Source organism: Schistocerca piceifrons, chromosome 7, assembly GCF_021461385.2.
Source record: "Schistocerca piceifrons isolate TAMUIC-IGC-003096 chromosome 7, iqSchPice1.1, whole genome shotgun sequence".
In the NCBI taxonomy this organism is placed as follows: Eukaryota; Metazoa; Arthropoda; class Insecta; order Orthoptera; family Acrididae; genus Schistocerca; species Schistocerca piceifrons.
This window is the reverse complement of record NC_060144.1, coordinates 63,357,860-63,377,476: the sequence shown is the minus strand read 5'-3', so window position 1 is coordinate 63,377,476 and position 19,617 is coordinate 63,357,860. Positions and strand designations below refer to the sequence as shown.

Below are 19,617 nucleotides of genomic sequence, written 5' to 3'. Positions count from 1 at the left end.
CATTTTATTTAAAGTAGATTAGCTACTGGTATATCTACTAACAGCAACAGACGAGTATGTAGGCTTTTTGCATCTCCGAAAGACTCCAATAGCACTACAAGAATTGCTTCATGAGTCTATATCATCCAGAAAAATACGCCAAACAGTCAGAAGGAGTGACAAATTCTACCGTATGTCTCCCATATCACTTTCTACGACTCTTGGCCAGACGAAGACACTCATATGGAGGTTTAGTACAACGGGGGCATCTTGCAACATCTTCGGAGGTGCTCTTTGTTTCGCTGAGTACTGCCGACTGATAATCGAATATCGGAGAGCAACATAAGCGCTGTGGAAATGGGGCCGTGGAACGGTCGAAATTTACTGGTTGTCCATAGAAATAAGCCCTGTCAGAGATAAAACTTAAGTATCATTTGTCGTCCGTCAAAGACGCAAAGTATCTATCGCACCATTTGACCTACTGTCCATATACCACTAACTTTCATAGCTTCTTCTTTTCAGTTACAGCCATCCCCCTGTTTATACTCTTGATGACACGCTATATAGCTGTCGATAACAATTCGTAATTGTAAACAAAATGTTGAGATCGGAAACATTCACGTTCATGATTTCACGACTAAAAAGCATGGTCCACTAGAGCTGATTTTTCTATTTCCCTAGTCGCAAAAGGCCGGCCAGAGCGGTTCTAGGCACTGCAGTCAGGAACCGCGCAACTGCTACAGTCGCTGGTTCCAATCCTGCCACAGGCATGGATGTGTGTGATGTCCTTAGGTTAGTTAGGTTTAAGTAGTTCTAAGTTCTAGGGGACTGATGACCTCAGAAGTTAAGTCCCATAGTGCTCAGAGCCATTTTGAACCTAGTCGCAAAAGACTTGTATGTTCCTTCAGCAGTGAATACATGGACCACGGCATTACATACGGAAGATTCCCAGCAAGTAAGACATCTGATAGTGTACAGTCATAAAGCATCGGCAGCACACTGCCCAGCGCAGTGCCGCGAAACGGCATCGAGAAGGCGCTGACCCGAACGCCAATGGAGAGAGCGGGCAGTGCCACACCTCCAGGAAGACAAAAGTTCAGCGCTGACTTAACCAGCCGGCCATCGTTGCTCGGCCCAGTTCGGTCGCAGACATCGATGAGACCTGGTACTCAAGGGAAGGCAGGATTCGGTTACGACTGTGGACGGGGCCGTAATCAGTTACTATTGGCTGCCTTTTACAGTTACACACAATTTATTTTAAATCAGTAATTCCAGACACAACAATAAATAAAAAAATACCACACGTTATTAGTAAAGGAATAAACAACTGTGTAAATAATAGTGTTTTCAGTGAGTTACAATTTAACAAATCATTATTAAAAACAGATACAACAGATAATGTTTTAAAAGCAAACCACTGTGATCTGGGCAGAAGACCTTACGCGTCAGGAATGGCAATAACTAAGAATGGTTTAAAACTCGCTTACAAATTACAGGTATTGAAATATTAAAGGCAAGTCACCACAAACACAGCAGACGGCATCAGACGCCAGGAATGGCAGTAAATAAGATTTTAAGGCTTACTGCTAAAATACAAATACCAAGTTAGAAATTTAAGGCAAATGACCACAATGTGGTGTCACCGACAGACACCACACTTGTTAGGTGGTAGCCTTTAAATCGGCCGAGGTCCGTTAGTATACGTCGGACCCGCGTGTCGCCACTATCAGTGATTGCAGACCGAGCGCCGCCACACGGCAGGTCTAGTGTAGAGAGACTCCCTAGCACTCGCCCCAGTAGGACAGCCGACTTTGCTAGCTATGGTTCACTGTCTGCATACGCTCTCATTTGCCGAGACGACAGTTTAGCATAGCCTTCAGCTACGTCATTTGCTACGACCTAGCAAGGCGCCATATTCAGTTACTATTCTGAACAGATAATATTGTGAATCATGTACCGTCAAGAGCGACGTTCATCATTAATGGATTAAACTTAAGTATCAAACTAATTACGTCCGCTTTCTGAATTCTCATTCCTTGTCATGTTCCAGACCTCACGTCAGTAGAGTCCTTCCCTCCTCACGCCAGCCTGCGTGAGCTAAAACGCGTGCATTTCGGCCCCCACTAGTAACACGGTGTTGGCTCTTCTGCCAACACAACATACAATCATGGCTGAAGGCCTTACACGCCAAGCATGGCAATAAATTAAGAATTGTTTAAGAACTCGCTGTAATTCACAACTTACATGTATTGAAATATTAAGGTAAATCACCACAAACACAACAGAAGGCATCAGACGCCAGGAATGGCAGTAAATAAGGTTTTAAGGCTTACTGCTAAAATACAAATACCAAATTAGAAATTTAAGGCAAATGACCACAATCATGGCTGAAGGCCTTACACGCCAGGAACAGCAATAATATTTAAAAAAATCTTTGAAACCTGCTGCAAAACAGCAAATACAATAGTGAAAGTTAGTTAAAAAAACAAGCAACTCATCCAGACGGTGCTCTATTAAACGACCTATGAGAAGGTGTGGCAAGAAACACTTTCGCGAGCGATGAGACAGGCAGCCAAGAGTTGCATTCACTTCACAAGATGGTAACTCAGACTAGTGGCAGTCCAACGAATGACTAATGATAATCTTGCTGAAGCTACCTGACGTCCAGTAAACCAAATGCAATGATGGAACAGTACGCCAAAGCCAGAACTGTCGGTCTGCACTACATCCCCAGAATACTGTGCCTAGAGTGCCCAGAACGAGAAAGGAACCACTACCATCAGAGAAGAATAATAAGAAGTCGAGGAATGCTAATCAGATCCGCCTTCCCCAAGCACTAGCTGCTCTTCGCCTCGGCGACACTACGAGCAACAACATGAACCCAAGTCACTGGAGAATCGCGACGTGTCACAATGGTGTAGGTTTCTCTACTTGGATTGCAATGCACTCATCTTAAAGCTTCCTGGATCCGGTTTACGGCGAGGTCGTGCACCCTCGTGACCACAGCCCTTCCATCCGGCAGTCCATGCATGCCGCCAGTTGTCCCGGGTGTATTGACACTGCACAGACCTGGCTCCTGAGTCCCCAACCGAACTAGCACACTGACACGACCCGAACCGAACGACGACGTCGCCCCAAAGATAGGGCAACAGTTACTACATATCGATAACCGCCGCAGCTGCCATTAGCGGACAGGCAACACTTGCGAAACCAAGTGGCACCAGTCAACATGAGAAGAAGACAAACAACCGCATCCATGCCAACTAAACGATACCGTCTGGCCTCCAACAGAGGGCGAAAACCTACAAACAGCACCAACAAGAGCAGCAGCACCGCTCAATAGAGAACATCAGTACTGAGTAATAAGAAGACGACACTTAGCCTGCGTTCTATAAGTAGTAATATTAGCTGAAGTACTTGCAAGCAGATGGCATGGGGGCCACTGCATAAAGAGAAGTTGCGTTTATGATTCTTTTTAAAAATCAACTGTTATAATAATTAAGATGTTATTCGTGCAGATGATTTTGGGTTCCTGTCACATGCCATCGCTTATTTTCTTCCTTATTTGTGTGAGTGCTGACTCCCACAGTACCCAACACAACGTAGAGTGAAAACCAACAGTTTATATTTCTTTTATACTATCCATAAAATAGGTAATGTGTACACAGTATGTTCCAGAATATGTCGAAATTTTATTGACGTTCTTTTACATTGAACTTTATTATCCAGTTTTTAGTAATCAATCTCATGATTCTAATAGTGAGTTTTATTAGAAACGTTTTATTACAATAGATAAACGTGATAAAATTACTATACCTACGAAGTATGTACACAGTAAGACAAAAACGATGCACAACGAAACAATTAAATGAATGGGACGAAAATCGGTAGATGTGATATATATATATAGATTGAATGATTTATTGAAGAGATTGAGCTTCACAACTTGAGCAACGCAATAAGGCGTTGGTCCACCTCTCGTCGTTTTGTAAGCAGTTATTCGGCTTGGCATTGTTTGATATTGTTGGATGTCCTCCTGAGGGAAATCGAGACAAATTCTATCCAACTGGGGCGTTAAATCGTCTAAATCCCGACCTCGTTGAACGGTCCTGCCTGTGTCGCTGCAAACGTCTCAATTGGGAAAAGACCCAGCGATCTTGCTGGCTAATGTAGCGTTTGGCAAGCACGAAAGCAAGCAGTATAAGGCTGGTTGGTTGATTTGCGGGCGAGGCCATCGATCCCATAGGACTAGGGGAAAGAAGTCGATCGTGTCCTTTCAAAGGAACCATCCCGGCACTTGACTGGAGCGATTTAGGGAAATCGCGGAAAATCTAAATCAGGATGGCGGGACGCGGGTTTCAACCGTCGGGTTCCCGAATGTCAGTCCAGTGTGGTAACCACTGCACCGCCTCTCTCTGTCAAACGGTAGAAGCTCTTGCCACGCGGGGGCGACATTGTCTTGCTCAAGGGTAAACCAAGGATGACTTGCCATTAAGGGCAATAAAACAGTGCTTATAATATGGTCGAACTATCGCTGTGCTGTAAGGCTGCCGCAGATGACAACCCAAGGGGTCATGTTATGAAAAGAAATGGCTCCTCAAACAATCACTCCTGGTCGTCAGGTGGGCGACAGGAGACTGGTACCACTTTCCTGTCCATGGCGTCTCCAGACACGTCTTTACCTGTCGGGGTTCATTTCGAAGCGGGGCTCATAACTGAAGACACTTCTGTTGCAGACAATGAGATTCGAGGCTGCTGAATACGTGTCTGGAGGCGTCCTGGACGGCAGTTAGACATCAACCTATCATCCCCCATACGGTTCGACAACCAGGAGTGAAAATCTGAGGTTCCATTTCCTCTCATAGCACGACCCCTATTTCTGTCATCCGTGGCACACTTACCACAGAGCGATAGGGGGACGATATATTACGGCCCGTTTCTTTGCCCTTCATGGGAACCCATACGGAGGTTTAAATTTCAGTATGGTAATATCCGACTCCGCACAGCAAGAGTTTTGTCTTAGTGCTTGCCAAAACCTATCTTGGCCACCAAGGCCTACATCTACATCTACATCCATACTCCGCAAGCCACCTGACCCTGTGTGGCGGGGGGTACCTTGAGTATCTCTATCGGATCCCCCTTCTATTCCAGTCTCGTATTGTCCTTGGAAAGAAGGATTGTTGGTATGCTTCTGTGTGGGCTCTAATCTCTCTGATTTTATCCTCATGGTCTCTTCGCGAGATACACGTAGGAGGGAGCAATGTACTGCTTGACTCTTCGGTGAAGGTATGTTCTCGAAACTTTAACAAAAGCCCATACCGAGCTACTGAGCGTCTCTCCTGCAGAGTCTTCCACTGGAGTTTATCATCTCCGTAACGCTTTCGCGATTACTAAATGATCCTGAAACGAAGCGCGCTGCTCTCCGTTGGATCTTCTCTATCTCTTTTATCAAAACCCTATCTGGTACTGATCCCACACTGCTAAGCAGTATTCAAGCAGTGGGCGAACTAGCGTACTGTAGCCTACTTCCTTTGTTTTCGGACTGCATTTCTCCCCAACTGAAAACGTTTTGGAGCGTAATACTCATGGCCGTCCAACAACCTCGCTATTTTGACGATCTAAGTCGCCAGTTGGACAGAATGTGGCATGATATACCTAAGAAGAAGGACACGTAATAACTCTGTCAATCAATGCCAAGCAGAATAGCTTGTAGCATAAAGGCCAGAGGTGAACTACCGCATTACTGACTTGCTTAATTCACCTGTTCCTCTGTACAGGTACATAACACGTACCGATTTCCGTCCCACTCGGACAATTCCTTCGGGGTCTGTCGTATTTTTTTTCTTTTGTCGTAGAGTATATTTGAATAACCTATTCACCTAAACCTATCTTTCAAGTTTCTTAAAATGTAGCGCCCCGCCGACATCGAAGTCATTAGATACGGAACGCAAGCACGAAATGTGTCAAAGATGGAGACGGGAATAGGTCATGTCTGCCACAGGAAATCTAAATCTGGAGAGCATGGCGCAGATCAGAACCGTCGTCCTCCCGAATGCGAGTCCATTGTGCTACCTACTGCGCCATCTCCTCCTGTTTTCTGTTTCGAGAAGATCGGCTCTGGAAATGCAAAATTATAAATATGGTCTTTGCGTGTCGATTCTTCGAGTCTCTGCGTATCTTTCCACCTGTAAAGACATTATACCACTCAGTCTGTAATTAACGTACTGCTTAAATGTTGATTTGTGGTCGAAGTTCTTTCTTGTCCGCGTTTTCTTCCTAATATGTAATAAGGAAATGTGGTTCTGTCTTAGGAAAACACAGTTTTTCGTATTTTACTACCCACACATACTGGGTGATCAAAAAGTCAGTATAAATTTGAAAACTGAATAAATCACGGAATAATGTAAATAGAGAGGTACAAATTGACACACATGCTTGGAATGACATTGAGTTTTTTTAGAACCAAAAAAATACAAAAGTTCCAAAAATGTCCGACAGATGGCGCTTCATCTGCTCAGAATAGCAATAATTAGCATAACAAAGTAAGACAAAGCAAAGATGATGTTCTTTACAGGAAATGCTCAATATGTCCACCATCATTCCTCAACAATAGCTGTAGTCGAGGAATAATGTTGTGAACAGCACTGTAAAGATGTCGGTCGATCACGATACACTTGCGACTTCAGGTAACCCCAAAGCCAATAATCGCACGGACTGAGGTCTGGGACCTGGGAGGCCAAGCATGACGAAAGTGGCGGCTGAGCACACGAACATCACCAAACGATGCGCGCAAGAGATCTTTCACGCGTCTGATAATAGAGATTCACTAAAAGCGTCTTTTCAGGTAACGTCAACATGCTGCGACTGCTGGCGCATCTGATTCTTTCTCTCATTACAGCTCCTTTTATACACGATTGTCATGCGCAGTCACTGACGTTTTGCTGTCCAGTGCCATCTGTCCGACATTTTGTGAACATTTTTGTTGTTGTTGTTGTTGTTGTTCTAATATAACCCCATGTCATTCCAAGCAGTTGTGTCAATTTTTACCTCTCTATCTACATTATTCCGTGGTTTATAAAGTTTTCAATTTTATACTGACTTTTCGATCACCCGGTATTTCGGAGAAGTTTCTTCGTCTTCAAGGGGTTTTATTTATTATCTGTTGAAAAATATGCGAAGAATTTATATGTTATGATATATAAACAGATTCTGAAATTATAGTATTTGAAACGTCCCCTTGAAAAATTATGAATAACTGTGCTCGTAAACTTCTACGTTATTTCGTTTTCAAATAGCCGAGCAAAACGCAAAGTACTCAAACAGTTTTCTCTTTACTTATTCTAATCATCACTAAACTAACACACAATATTTTAGCGCAACGCAATCTGACTTTCAATAATCCCTACAAAGGAATGGCTCTGACTAAGAATAACCTATACTCGAGCTACTGCAATACAGCGAGCGCCAATACTGCCAGCTAAATAAAAGATTCTAACTGCTGAAGGCACTAACTACTGATAGGCATAGTTAGCAAATGAAAGATTTTGATAGAGAAAAACAATGTATTTACTTTAATAATGTTCAAAAGTCATCATATATATCTATCAATTCATGACAACCATCTTTACAAATTTCCTTTTTCTGGGGGACACACGTCCAGATCGTCCGCTTATAGAAACCTCTCAAAACTCTGGCATCTCTCTCTCCACACCCACAACTGCTGGCTGCTCACTTCCAACTGAACAACGCTACGTGCTGTTTTTTTCTTTTGGTCATCAGTCTACTGACTGGTTTGATGCGGCCCGCCACGAATTCCTTTCCTGTGCTAACCTCTTCATCTCAGAGTAGCACTTGCAACCTACGTCCTCAATTATTTGCTTGACATATTCCAATCTCTGTCTTCTTCTACAGTTTTTGCCCTCTACAGCTCCCTCTAGTACCATGGAAGTCATTCCCTCGTGTCTTAGCAGATGTCCTATCATCCTGTCCCTTCTCCTTATCAGTGTTTTCCACATATTCCTTTCCTCTCCGATTCTGCATAGAATCTCCTCATTCCTTACCTTATCAGTCCACCTAATTTTCAACATTCGTCTATAGCACCACATCTCAAATGCTTCGATTCTGTTCCGATTTTCCCACAGTCCATGTTTCACTACCATACAATACTGTACTCCAGACGTACATCCTCAGAAATTTCTTCCTCAAATTAAGGCCGGTATTTGATATTAGTAGACTTCTCTTGGCCAGAAATGCCTTTTTTGCCATAGCGAGTCTGCTTTTGATGCCCTCCTTGCTCCGTCCGTGATTGGTTATTTTACTGCCTAGGTAGCAGAATTCCTTAACTTCATTGACTTCGTGACCATCAATCCTGATGTTAAGTTTCTCGCTGTTCTCATTTCTACTACTTCTCATTACCTTCGTCTTTCTCCGATTTACTCTCAAACCATACTGTGTACTCATTACACTGTTCATTCCGTTCAGCAGATCATTTAATTCTTCTTCACTTTCACTCAGGATAGCAATGTCATCAGCGAATCGTATCATTGATATCCTTTCACCTTGTATTTTTATTCCACTCCTGAACCTTTCTTTTATTTCCATCATTGCTTCCTCGATGTACAGATTGAAGAGTAGGGGAGAAAGGCTACAGCCTTGTCTTACGCCCTTCTTAATACGAGCACTTCGTTCTTGATCGTCCACTCTTATTATTCCCTCTTGGTTGTTGTACGTATTGTATATGACCCGTCTCTCCCTATAGCTTACACCTACATTTTTCAGAATCTCGAACAGCTTGCACCATTTTATATTGTCGAACGCTTTTTCCAGGTCGACAAATCCTATGAAAGTGTCTTGATTTTTCTTTAGCCTTGCTTCCATTATTAGCCGTAGTGTCAGAATTGCCTCTCTCGTCCCTTTACTTTTCCTAAAGCCAAACTGATCGTCACCTAGCGCATTCTCAATTTTCTTTTCCACTCTTCTGTATATTATTCTTGTAAGCAGCTTCGATGCATGAGCCGCTAAGTTGATTGTGCGATAATTCTCGCACTTGTCAGCTCTTGCCGTCTTCGGAATTGTGTGGATGATGCTCTTCCGAAAGTCAGATGGTATGTCGCCAGACTCACATATTCTACACACCAACGTGAATAATCGTTTTGTTGCCACTTCCTCCAATGATTTTAGAAATTCTGATGGAATGTCATCTATCCCTTCTGCCTTATTTGACTGTAAGTCCTCCAAAGCTCTTTTAAATTCCGATTCTAATACTGGAACCCCTATCTCTTCTAAATCGACACCTGTTTCTTCTTCTATCACATCCGCCAAATCTTCACCCTCATAGAGACTTTCAATGTATTCTTTCCACCTATCTGCTCTCTCCTCTGCATTTAACAGTGGACATCCCGTTGCACTCTTAATGTTACCACCGTTGCTTTTAATGTCACCAAAGGTTGTTTTGACTTTCCTGTATGCTGAGTCTGTCCTTCCGACAATCATATCTTTTTCGATGTCTTCACATTTTTCCTGCAGCCATTTCGTCTTAGCTTCCCTGCACTTCCTATTTATTTCATTCCTCAGCGACTTGTATTTCTGTATTCCTGATTTTCCCGGAACATGTTTGTACTTCCTCCTTTCATCAATCAACTGAAGTATTTCTTCTGTTACCCATGGTTTCTTCGCAGCTACCTTCTTTGTACCTATGTTTTCCTTCCCAACTTCTGTGATGGTCCTTTTTAGAGATGTCCATTCCTCTTCAACTGTACTGCCTACTGCGCTATTCCTTATTGCTGTATCTATAGCGTTAGAGAACTTCAAACGTATCTAGTCATTCCTCAGTACTTCCGTATCCAACTTCTTTGCGTATTGCTTCTTCCTGACTAATGTCTTGAACTTCAGCCTACTCTTCATCACTACTATATTGTGATCTGAGTCTATATCTGCTCCTGGGTACGCTTTACAATCCAGTATCTGATTTCGGAATCTCTGTCTGACCATGATGTAATCTAATTGAAATCTTCCCGTATCTCCCGGCCTTTTCCAAGTATACCTCCTCCTCTTGTGATTCTTGAACAGGGTATTCACTATTACTAGCTGAAACTTGTTACAGAACTCAATTAGTCTTTCTCCTCTTTCATTCCTTGTCCCAAGCCCATATTCTCCTGTAACCTTTTCTTCTACTCCTTCCCCTACAACTGCATTAGATTTTCGTTCCCCTTTACATGCTGTATTACCCTTTCAATATCCTCATACACTTTCTCTATCTGTTCATCTTCAGCTTGCGACGTCGGCATGTATACCTGAACTATCGTTGTCGGTGTTGGTCTGCTGTCGATTCCGATTAGAACAACCCGGTCACTGAACTGTTCACAGTAACACACCCTCTGCCCTACCTTCCTGTTCATAACGAATCCTACACCTGTTATACCATTTTCTGCTGCTGTTGATATTAGCCGATACTCATCTGACCAGAAATCCTTGTCTTCCTTCCACTTCACTTCACTGACCCCTACTATATCTAGATTGAGCCTTTGCATTTCCCTTTTCAGATTTTCTAGTTTCCCTACCACGTTCAAGCTTCCGACTTTCCACGCCCCGACTCGTAGAACGTTATCCTTTCGTTGATTATTCAATCTTTTTCTCATGGTAACCTCCCCGTTGGCAGTCCCCTCCCGGAGATCCGAATGGGGGACTATTCCGGAATCTTTTGCCAATGGAGAGATCATCATGACACTTCTTCAATTACAGGCCACATGTCCTGTGGATACACGTTACGTGTCTTTAATGCAGTGGTTTCCATTGCCTTCTGCATCCTCATGTCGTTGATCATTGCTGATTCATTGCCTTCTGCATCCTCATGTCGTTGATCATTGCTGATTCTTCCGCCTTTAGGGGCAATTTCCCACCCCTAGGACAAGAGAGTGCCCTGAACCTCTATCCGCTCCTCCGCCCTCTTTGACAAGGCTGTTGGCAGAATGAGGCTGACTTCTTACGCCGGAAGTCTTCGGCCGCCAATGCCGATTATTTATCAAAATTTAAGCAGTGGCGGGGATCGAACCCGGGACCGAAGACGTTTTGATTATGAATCAAAGACGCTACCCCTTTTTTTTTTTTTTTTTTTTTTTAATCTCATTTTGTTCGCTTTAGTTCGTTGAATCTGCTCGGGGCGGACGTCGTAAGACATCCATTTATGTTCGTTGTTAATCGTTTGACTCAGTTTTTTTTATTACAGAGGGCATGTAACCCTCTGACCGAACACGCTGAGCTACCGTGCCGGCACCCCTAGACCACGTGTCGTTATCAACAACAGTCTACTTACATATTGACATCGCTATAAATCTCGACAGATGTATTAAGAATAAGCATACACATATATCTTGTTATTACATATTGGCGTCCACATATCTGTTTGGTTTTTGCAACACATCCATAATTATTGCTTTCCAGTACGTCAAATGCAGATAGTAACCGTTTATCAACTGCACAAATTTTAGGCCTAATATGATAGCATTATTTTTATTTAGCACTTCTGTCATTATATTACGTTATTTTGTAAACAAATTTCCGCTCTTTTATTCTTTGACCAGTGTTAATCATGTATACTGAAAGTGATTATGCTATGTGAAATGTTGATTGGGTAGGATCCGCAGACTGTAGTTGTAAATATGTATGTTTACTTCTTGTACTTCTCACGTTTTCGTCTTCTACAGGGTGTTTGAGTGCAAATTCCTAGCACACATTGTTTCACTGTTTGTGTTATGTGTTGGCGCCGCGTAGGTAGTAGTTCGGAGAGCAATCATTACAGTTCTTTCACATTAACTTCTGTGGGTCCGCCGTATCTTCGAAGTCTCCTTCATGTTATCTTTCAACAAGATAACGCAAGGCCGCATACTGCCAATGCCGTTCTGACATACGTGGATCTAAACAGTGTTTATCTGTTGCCCTGGCCATTACATTCCCTATATCTTGCGTCCACTGAAAACACCTGGTCGTGGGTTGCAGAGAGACTGACATCTCACCGCTTGCAGGCCACATCGGTTGATGGACTCAAGTATAGAGCTGAGGAAACATGGAACTGTCATCAAAGTGCAGTCTGACTCCACGTCCAGCTGCGTTCTACATCTACATGATTCATCGAATGAGCTTCAAGCTATTCCTCTACCATTCCACTCACGAACAGCTCGCGGGAGAAACGAAGTCCTTGTGTGCAAGCTCGGATTTCTCTTATTTTTATTATGATGATCATTTCACCATATGTACATGGGGGCCAAAAAGCATTTTCACACTCTGAAGAGAAAGCTGGTGATTGAAAATTCATGAGAAGATTCGGCCGTAGAGGAAAACACCTTTGTTTCTATAACTGGCATATCTGACCGTCACCAACCTCTTACAACCCAAAGTTGATTCATTAATTTTGAAATAGGTTTAAATTTGGGTAGCTGGTTACAGCTTCACAGCACTTCACACGCTGAGATAGTGACGCACTGCAGAAAGAAGTAGCAACGGTAGAATTTAAATAAACAGTTTTTCTTCTTTGTTGACGGAAGTTGTAGGCTTGTAATCCATGTAGTTGCTAGATTCTGAAATGCAACTTCATATATTGGTCTAGCGGACGCTCGGCTCCATTTTCTTAAATGATATGAACAGTCGTTGGGTTTCTGTTGTCGAATAGATATTTGAGGGTTGGAACATTAATAGTGGCAACTATTTATTTACAGCTCGTAAAAAATAGATACGTGTTTCAAAGTTTTACTGACCTTAAAAGTAGTCACCAGCATTGTGTATAGCCCGTTGTCAGCGATGTGTAAGTCGTAGGATACTTTTAGCAGTGCCAGTTGTGTTGACTGTTCGAGCGGCGCGGTCTACTGCCAGACGAATTTGCAGCAGTTCTGAAGCGAATGCCGTGAAGTGTTTCCCTCAGTTTAGAAATAGAGTTGAACTCACGAGGGCTTAAGTCAGGGGAGTGCAGTAGGTGGTATAGCACTTAACAGCCCGATCAGTCACACAAAACGAGAAACAGCTTGCACTGTACGTGCTTCAGCATTGTCCTGCAAAATGGTCAGGTCCTGCAGAAAGAGTCATCACTTCTGTCTCTATACTGTTCGTTTTAGGAACATAGCTTACGACCAGTACTGGTCACGGCTAGTTACCCTCTGCTGATGGGTGATTCGTAGCTATGTCGAAACAAGCACCCCCCACATTCCGCGTGTCCACGCCGCAATATCTGCGTTAATTAATAGGTAGCGCGCGCGGACGGGCATAAATCGAAGCATTTGCACTTAGATGAGAAGCTAGGGCCATGTGTTAGGGCAATGAAGGCCTCTCTGACGTGGCCAGGAAATGAAACGCCATACACATCTGCAGTTGATTTTATCCAGTTCCGGCCTGCAAAACGAAACAGTGCGTGACCGTTGGACGTGCGCTGCTACAAAACAACAACCCGAAACACGACGCAGAAAACCACTTAAATCCTACTGGAGAACTCTGAATAGAGAGAGGGTCAAAAAATAATTCTTACACCCTTTCCTTTAGACTGAATACGTCATTTCTTCGTCTATACTTGTCCGGTTAGTGTTTAATCTTCATTAATTCCAAAACTTGTACACCTACCGTTTCGCATATCTTTCTACAACTATTTCACCTGCCAATTGGAAGTTTACTCCTAAATTCTTGTGTTGTCTATCCTCTGCAGGTGTTAATTTGAGATGATGTGGCACCCATTTATTTTCTTCTGCTTCCACAAGCAAATAACACAATCTAACATCTTTTCTTTGAGTGGCCGCTGGCTGTAGTTTAGAATATTATTTCTGCTCTCTGCATATTTATTTACTTGAAGTTATTTCTGAAAACACCAGCCGCTCTCTCCAATGTAAACACAACTTAATAGCGGCAGATATATAAAGGCTGATGCTTAAATGTCTTCTTATTTTCTTTTTCAGAGTGTTATACAAGACGCAACATGTATTTCACGGGTCTGAACGCGATTTTTACGTGGATGATTTGACTGTCATGCATGTTGATTTCAACCTCTTCCTCCTGACTACTAAGACGTAACATGAGCAAGGTAAAATATTTGAAGCAGTGTTTGGATTCCGTTGTCGCTATATTTCTTCCATTTTTGAGAACGTCATTAACATAAGACATTTATTAATAGTTTTTATTTCCAATGGCTTTGCTGCAGTGGTAACACCGGTTCCGTTAGAGCAACGAAATTAAGCGCTGTCAGGCTTGGCTATCACTTGGATGGGTCACCGTCCGTGCCTGCCTAGAGCTGTTGTCTAGCGCGGTGGACTCAACCCCTGCGAGGCCACTTGCGGGGCTGCTTGACTGAAAAATAGCTGCACTGGTCACGAAAACTGACAACGCTTCGGTGTGATGACCATTCGCTCCTTCGTATATGCAGGGGCTGACGTCAAACGGCTGTGGATAACATGGCGGCCGGTCGGTACCGTTCGGTTTTCACTGCCTGTTCAGACGGTATGTTGTTTATTAAAAACTGAATTGATTGACTGTTCTGCCTGATGATGGCACAACAGTCGAAAACTGGTTTGTGAAATAAATAATATTACATCAGTGTTGTGCGTGTTTTCATTAATAATTTATAAAAGAAGTTGCTTTGTTGGTCACTTCATTAAAAAGCTTGTTTTGTTGGTCACTTTCATCCTACCGATTACAATTTTATTTTATTTATTTTGTAAGGTGCAGTATTTGTGGTTTACTTATTCTAGGATTGAAGGCAACTGTGTAAGTTGAAATGACATGTTTAATGTCGCAATATTATTACAAAAATATACGATTTTACATAGTTTTCAATGGGACAACAAAAAAACAGTTGTCAGGATAACGCATCTCATCAACATCAAAAAGTGAAATAATCCTAAACACAACAATATTAAATATTAACTCTCAGAAGATTAAATTATCCTAAGCATGTCAGTATTAAAGTTTAACTAGAAGTTTCTTTACAAAATTGTTCCTACACTTACGTTATGGTGTTAGTCAGTACTACGAAAATCGTCTGATTCCAGTTCAAAGTTTGGTACTGTTATTAGGATGACAAGATGGTTAGTTATGTGACAAATTGAGTAAAAGATTATCCAAGGTCGCTCGAGTTTACAGTGGACGCAAGCTGGTGAACCAACAAGATTACACCTCTGCACGCAGTATTTACCTTAAGCTGCAATGAGCTGCTGTCTGCTAGGCCGCTCTCTTCGGCTGAAATTCCTATGAAACCAATCACACCTTTGTTGAATTTTCCAGCAGAATCCTTCCCTATGTTTCTCGTTATGCGAGAGAACATGTACTTATCCGTTGTCTTAGAAAGTGGCGATATACACGCGCATGGTTGGAGCAGCGTGCATATTATAATGCCCTCTCAGTTCTCGCAAGAACAATTAACTAATTGGCTGGTTTGTTTCTACACAGTTGGAGCTAAACGATGCTACAGCTAATTTCTAGCTAGATATCAGCCGCTGTGAACTCAGTGTTCACACAAATTACTCTGCGTCGTACAGAGTGTTATGCGCTCCATTCTGCACTTGATGCCAGTTCAGAGAAGAGTCCCCGAAAATTTCCGTCTTGTCTTACTCATAGCCGAACTGTCTCCCCACCTGGGTTCTTTCGTTCCTCACGCCACGGCTTTTTTCGACCAATAGGAGCGTTCCTCTTCTTTTGTGAACTCTCTCTACCAATCGGAAGGTCCCTACCATTAAATTGCATCGAAACTTTGGCTCTTTTCCGCCAATCGGACGTTTTGTGCCCATTCCAGACCCCTAAATGTGTACATTGACTCTCACGTGTGTACCACTCGCTGGACATGTGATCGAAAATGAGTCACTGGTCTTGTTTCGTATCCATTTGTAATTCTGAAATGCAGTTTTATAAAAGCTTTCTTTCCTGCCCTCCCTCAGATACTTGCTCTCCCCGCCTAAGTCACCTGGTCGCTCGTTGACTGTCTGCCTGGGACACACCTTTGAGTGGATTCCATGGTACCCCCTGTATCACGGCCCTGCCTCTGCTCTCGTCCCTCTGAATTCCAAACTAAAACGCCTGTCGCTGCTTGTTTCACCTTCCACTCAAACATGTGTTACAGGAACGGTGTGCCCGCATCTCGTGGTCGTGCGGTAGCGTTCTCGCTTCCCACGCCCGGGTTTCCGGGTTCGATTCCCGGCGGGGTCAGGGATTTTCTCTGCCTCGTGATGGCTGGTTGTTGTGTGATGTCCTTAGGTTAGTTAGGTTTAAGTAGTTCTAAGTTCTAGGGGACTGATGACCATAGATGTTAAGTCCCATAGTGCTCAGAGCCATTTGAACAGGAACGGTGTGTTAATTACCGTTGATTGAGTGTCGTCCCTGTTTTGCATTACATACTGATAGGCAAATTTGCCGAAATAAGTTAGGTGTCATATTCAGCTTCCCGTTGCTATATATGAGGCTCTCATGTAAGGTGCGAATCTGACCCTCATCTCATCTGCAATCTTACAATTTAACCGTTGCATATTTTTGCCTTTTTTCTGTAAGGAATCTCTGTGCCACATGGTGATTTGGAATGTATATTGTTTTGAAAACTTTTGGTTCTGTTTACTTTGTCAAACTCAAGAACAGAATAACTACTTAGCTGTCATTGGTACAATTTGTTCTCAAAAGAGAGATGTTATTAACGCCTGGTGTATCTCATTTCAAAAAGAAGAGAATTGCTACCAGCTGCTTAGAACAGCCACACACAGTTACAAGTAATGACCATTTCATGCAATGACATAGTAATTTAAAACTGTGCTGCAATATAAGAAAATGTTAGACTGAATTATCTATTGCTAACACATACATAGTGGAAAACATAGTAACTGCTTATTTAGGGATCAACAAGACTCGTAACATCTCTCAAATAATAGTTTTCCTTGCATGATAGTCACACTATCAAATTCTCTACATCACAGTTCAATGCGATTCCATTAGGATGTTACAAATTTGCTGGGATATTCGAGAAAGGTAAATGTATCAAATTTCGTGTAAGGGTCATGGTCCGAAAACGACCGAGTGAAACGTTATTAGCGAAAATCGTCCTGATACCTCAGACAGTAGGACACATGTACTGATGCTGCTGTTGTTAACATTCTAGCATAGACTACTTTAAGCGGTGGCAACATGGACCAAAACAAGAAACAAATGTCTAGTAAACATGGTCTCTAAGATGTGTAGCTTAACAACTGTGACCACTTGCTTGTGTTTGATACCACGAAACGCGTCTCTTCTACTGGAAGCTCTTTCATTTTTAGACGAGTTAGTATTGACCGACACAAGCAAAAAGTCCAGTAAATCTGCGCTCTAAAATGCATAGTTTAAGAGCTATAGCAGCTTCTTCTGTAGAAAATATGTGTTTCACAGTAGCAAAGACGAAGAAGTCTTATAGCTCTTAAGGTACAGATTTTAGAGCCCAAGTTGACTACACAATTTTTTCTTGTTTTGGCCCATACTGACACTTCTTAACGTAGCCTACCCTACATTCTTAGCAACAGCAGTTCCGGTACTTGTATTCCTCTCTCAGAAGTATCGAAACGATTTTCGTTTCTAAATTTCGATAATGCCGTTTAGTGACCGCGGACTCTTACCCCAAATTTGATAGATTTATCCTTCGTCGTCATCCCCGAATGTTAATAACACCATTACCGAGTTACCCCGTACAATATGAAGAAGATTTGTAGTATGTTCGGTTTAGCCGCAATCGTGCTCATATTCAAGTCATTTAATGATCCGAAACCACCACGTGAACTTAATTTTGCTATACTACATGCGGAAAGACAATTATTACATTCAAGAAAGCGTATCGTATTTACTCGTGAAGATATGCTGATAGCAAGGGTAGACAAACATCTTGATGACTGTCAGTGCGGTTTTTCTCATCGTGCTTCTTCGTATCCGATCACAGGCATTGTACGATACTCCTACTGCAGACCGAATACAGCAATGTCGGCAGTGTTTGGTTTTCTAAGTGTACATGTCGTGGTATGTTTGTGCACATTCAATGCTAGCAGACAGCCCTGTACAGTGGCGGCTCGTAGGTGTACATTCTAGGTGGTCATAAATTTTTAAATTCAGATAAATATGAGAATCCGAAATTAATAGCATCTGCTGTATACAGTTATGCTTATCAATATATTTATACGAGGGATGCCCAGAAAGTAATGCACCACATTTTTTTTCTCTATCGAAAACAATGCTACGAATGCAAAACATTACGTATTTATTATTAGAAGCCTCCTGAGTGAGCGCACCAAGTTTCCGTTACTTCCGACAGATGGCTTAGCTGCAGGACCGCTTCAAATGTCTGTAGGTGACATACGTTATAAGCAACGTGACGTCATTGAATTTCTCGCTGCAGAGAAAGAAACTATGGTGAACATCCAGAAGCGCTTGTGCAAAGTCTATGGAGCATCTGCTGTCGACAGAAGTACAGTTAGTCGCTGGGCACGGAGGGTGCGGTCATCAGAAGGCGGTTAGGCGGAGCTTCATGGCCTGCAGCAGTCAGGGAGGCCATCCACGGCTGTCACATCTGACATTTTGCAGCGAGCTGATGTTGTCACTTGTTTGGGCCATTAAAGGATGCCATTCGTGGAAGACATTTTGAGGACGATGTGATTCACACAGTGAAGCACTGGCTCCGCCACCAGGACAAGGATTGGTACAGACAGGGCATACACGCCCTTATTTCGCGCTCGAGGAAGGCCATAGAACGGGACGGAGATTATGTGTAAAAGTAGGGTGTGTACATAAATTACCATTCTTTTGTATGTGTAATACTCATTATGTTTAGTAAAGATTGTTGAAGAAAAAAACACGGTGCTTTACTTTCTGGGCAACCCCCGTACAACTTCAGCAGCTGTCAATAATAATAATAATAATAATAATAATATTCATAACTTACCTGCGAAAAAGGAAGAATTTTTTTTAAATTTTGTTGTTTTGTACATAGACACTCCGTCTTCAGGCCACGAGTGGCCTACCGGGACCATCCGACCGCCGTGTCATCCTCGGTGGAGGATGCGGATAGGAGGGACGTGGGGTCAGCACACCGCTCTCCCGGTCGTTATGATGGTGTTCTTGACCGAAGCCGCTACTATTCGGTCGAGTAGCTCGTCAGTTGGCATCAGGAGGCTGAGTGCACCCCGAAAAATGACAACAGCACATGGCGGCCTGGATGGTCATCCATCCAAGTGCCGACCACGCCCCACAGCGCTTAACTTCGGTGATCTCACGGGAACCGGTGTATCCACTGCGGCAAGGCCGTTGCTGTTTTGTACATAGTTAAGTACAATTTATGGCAAGATGAACTAATGTTTAAGATTTCACTATTCTCCGTTTTCCAATTTTCTGTAATTGTGAGTTTTCGTGGTTTGAATTTTTTTGGGACAAATGTAAAAAATCCATTATTCATGTATTACTTAACGAATAAACTTCTGGGCTGAAAATCAGGCATTCTTACTGTTACGTCTGCCACAGATGGCCCCTGCCAGGCAGACTACACTCAAGACACCCATGTGTACCATATAACATACACAAACACTTGCAGGCACAAACAAGAGGAAAACAACTCTTCAAAATAAACAGAATTTGCTAGAGACTAATGCGAACCTTTTTCTCCACTGAAGAATA

General features: G+C 42.7%; 1 pseudogene; it reads right to left on the bottom strand.

The window, feature by feature from the left end:
* Positions 1-19,138: 19,138 nt before the first annotated feature.
* On the bottom strand, positions 19,139-19,256 carry LOC124709341 (annotated as a pseudogene).
* Between the last annotated feature and the right edge of the window lie 361 nt (positions 19,257-19,617).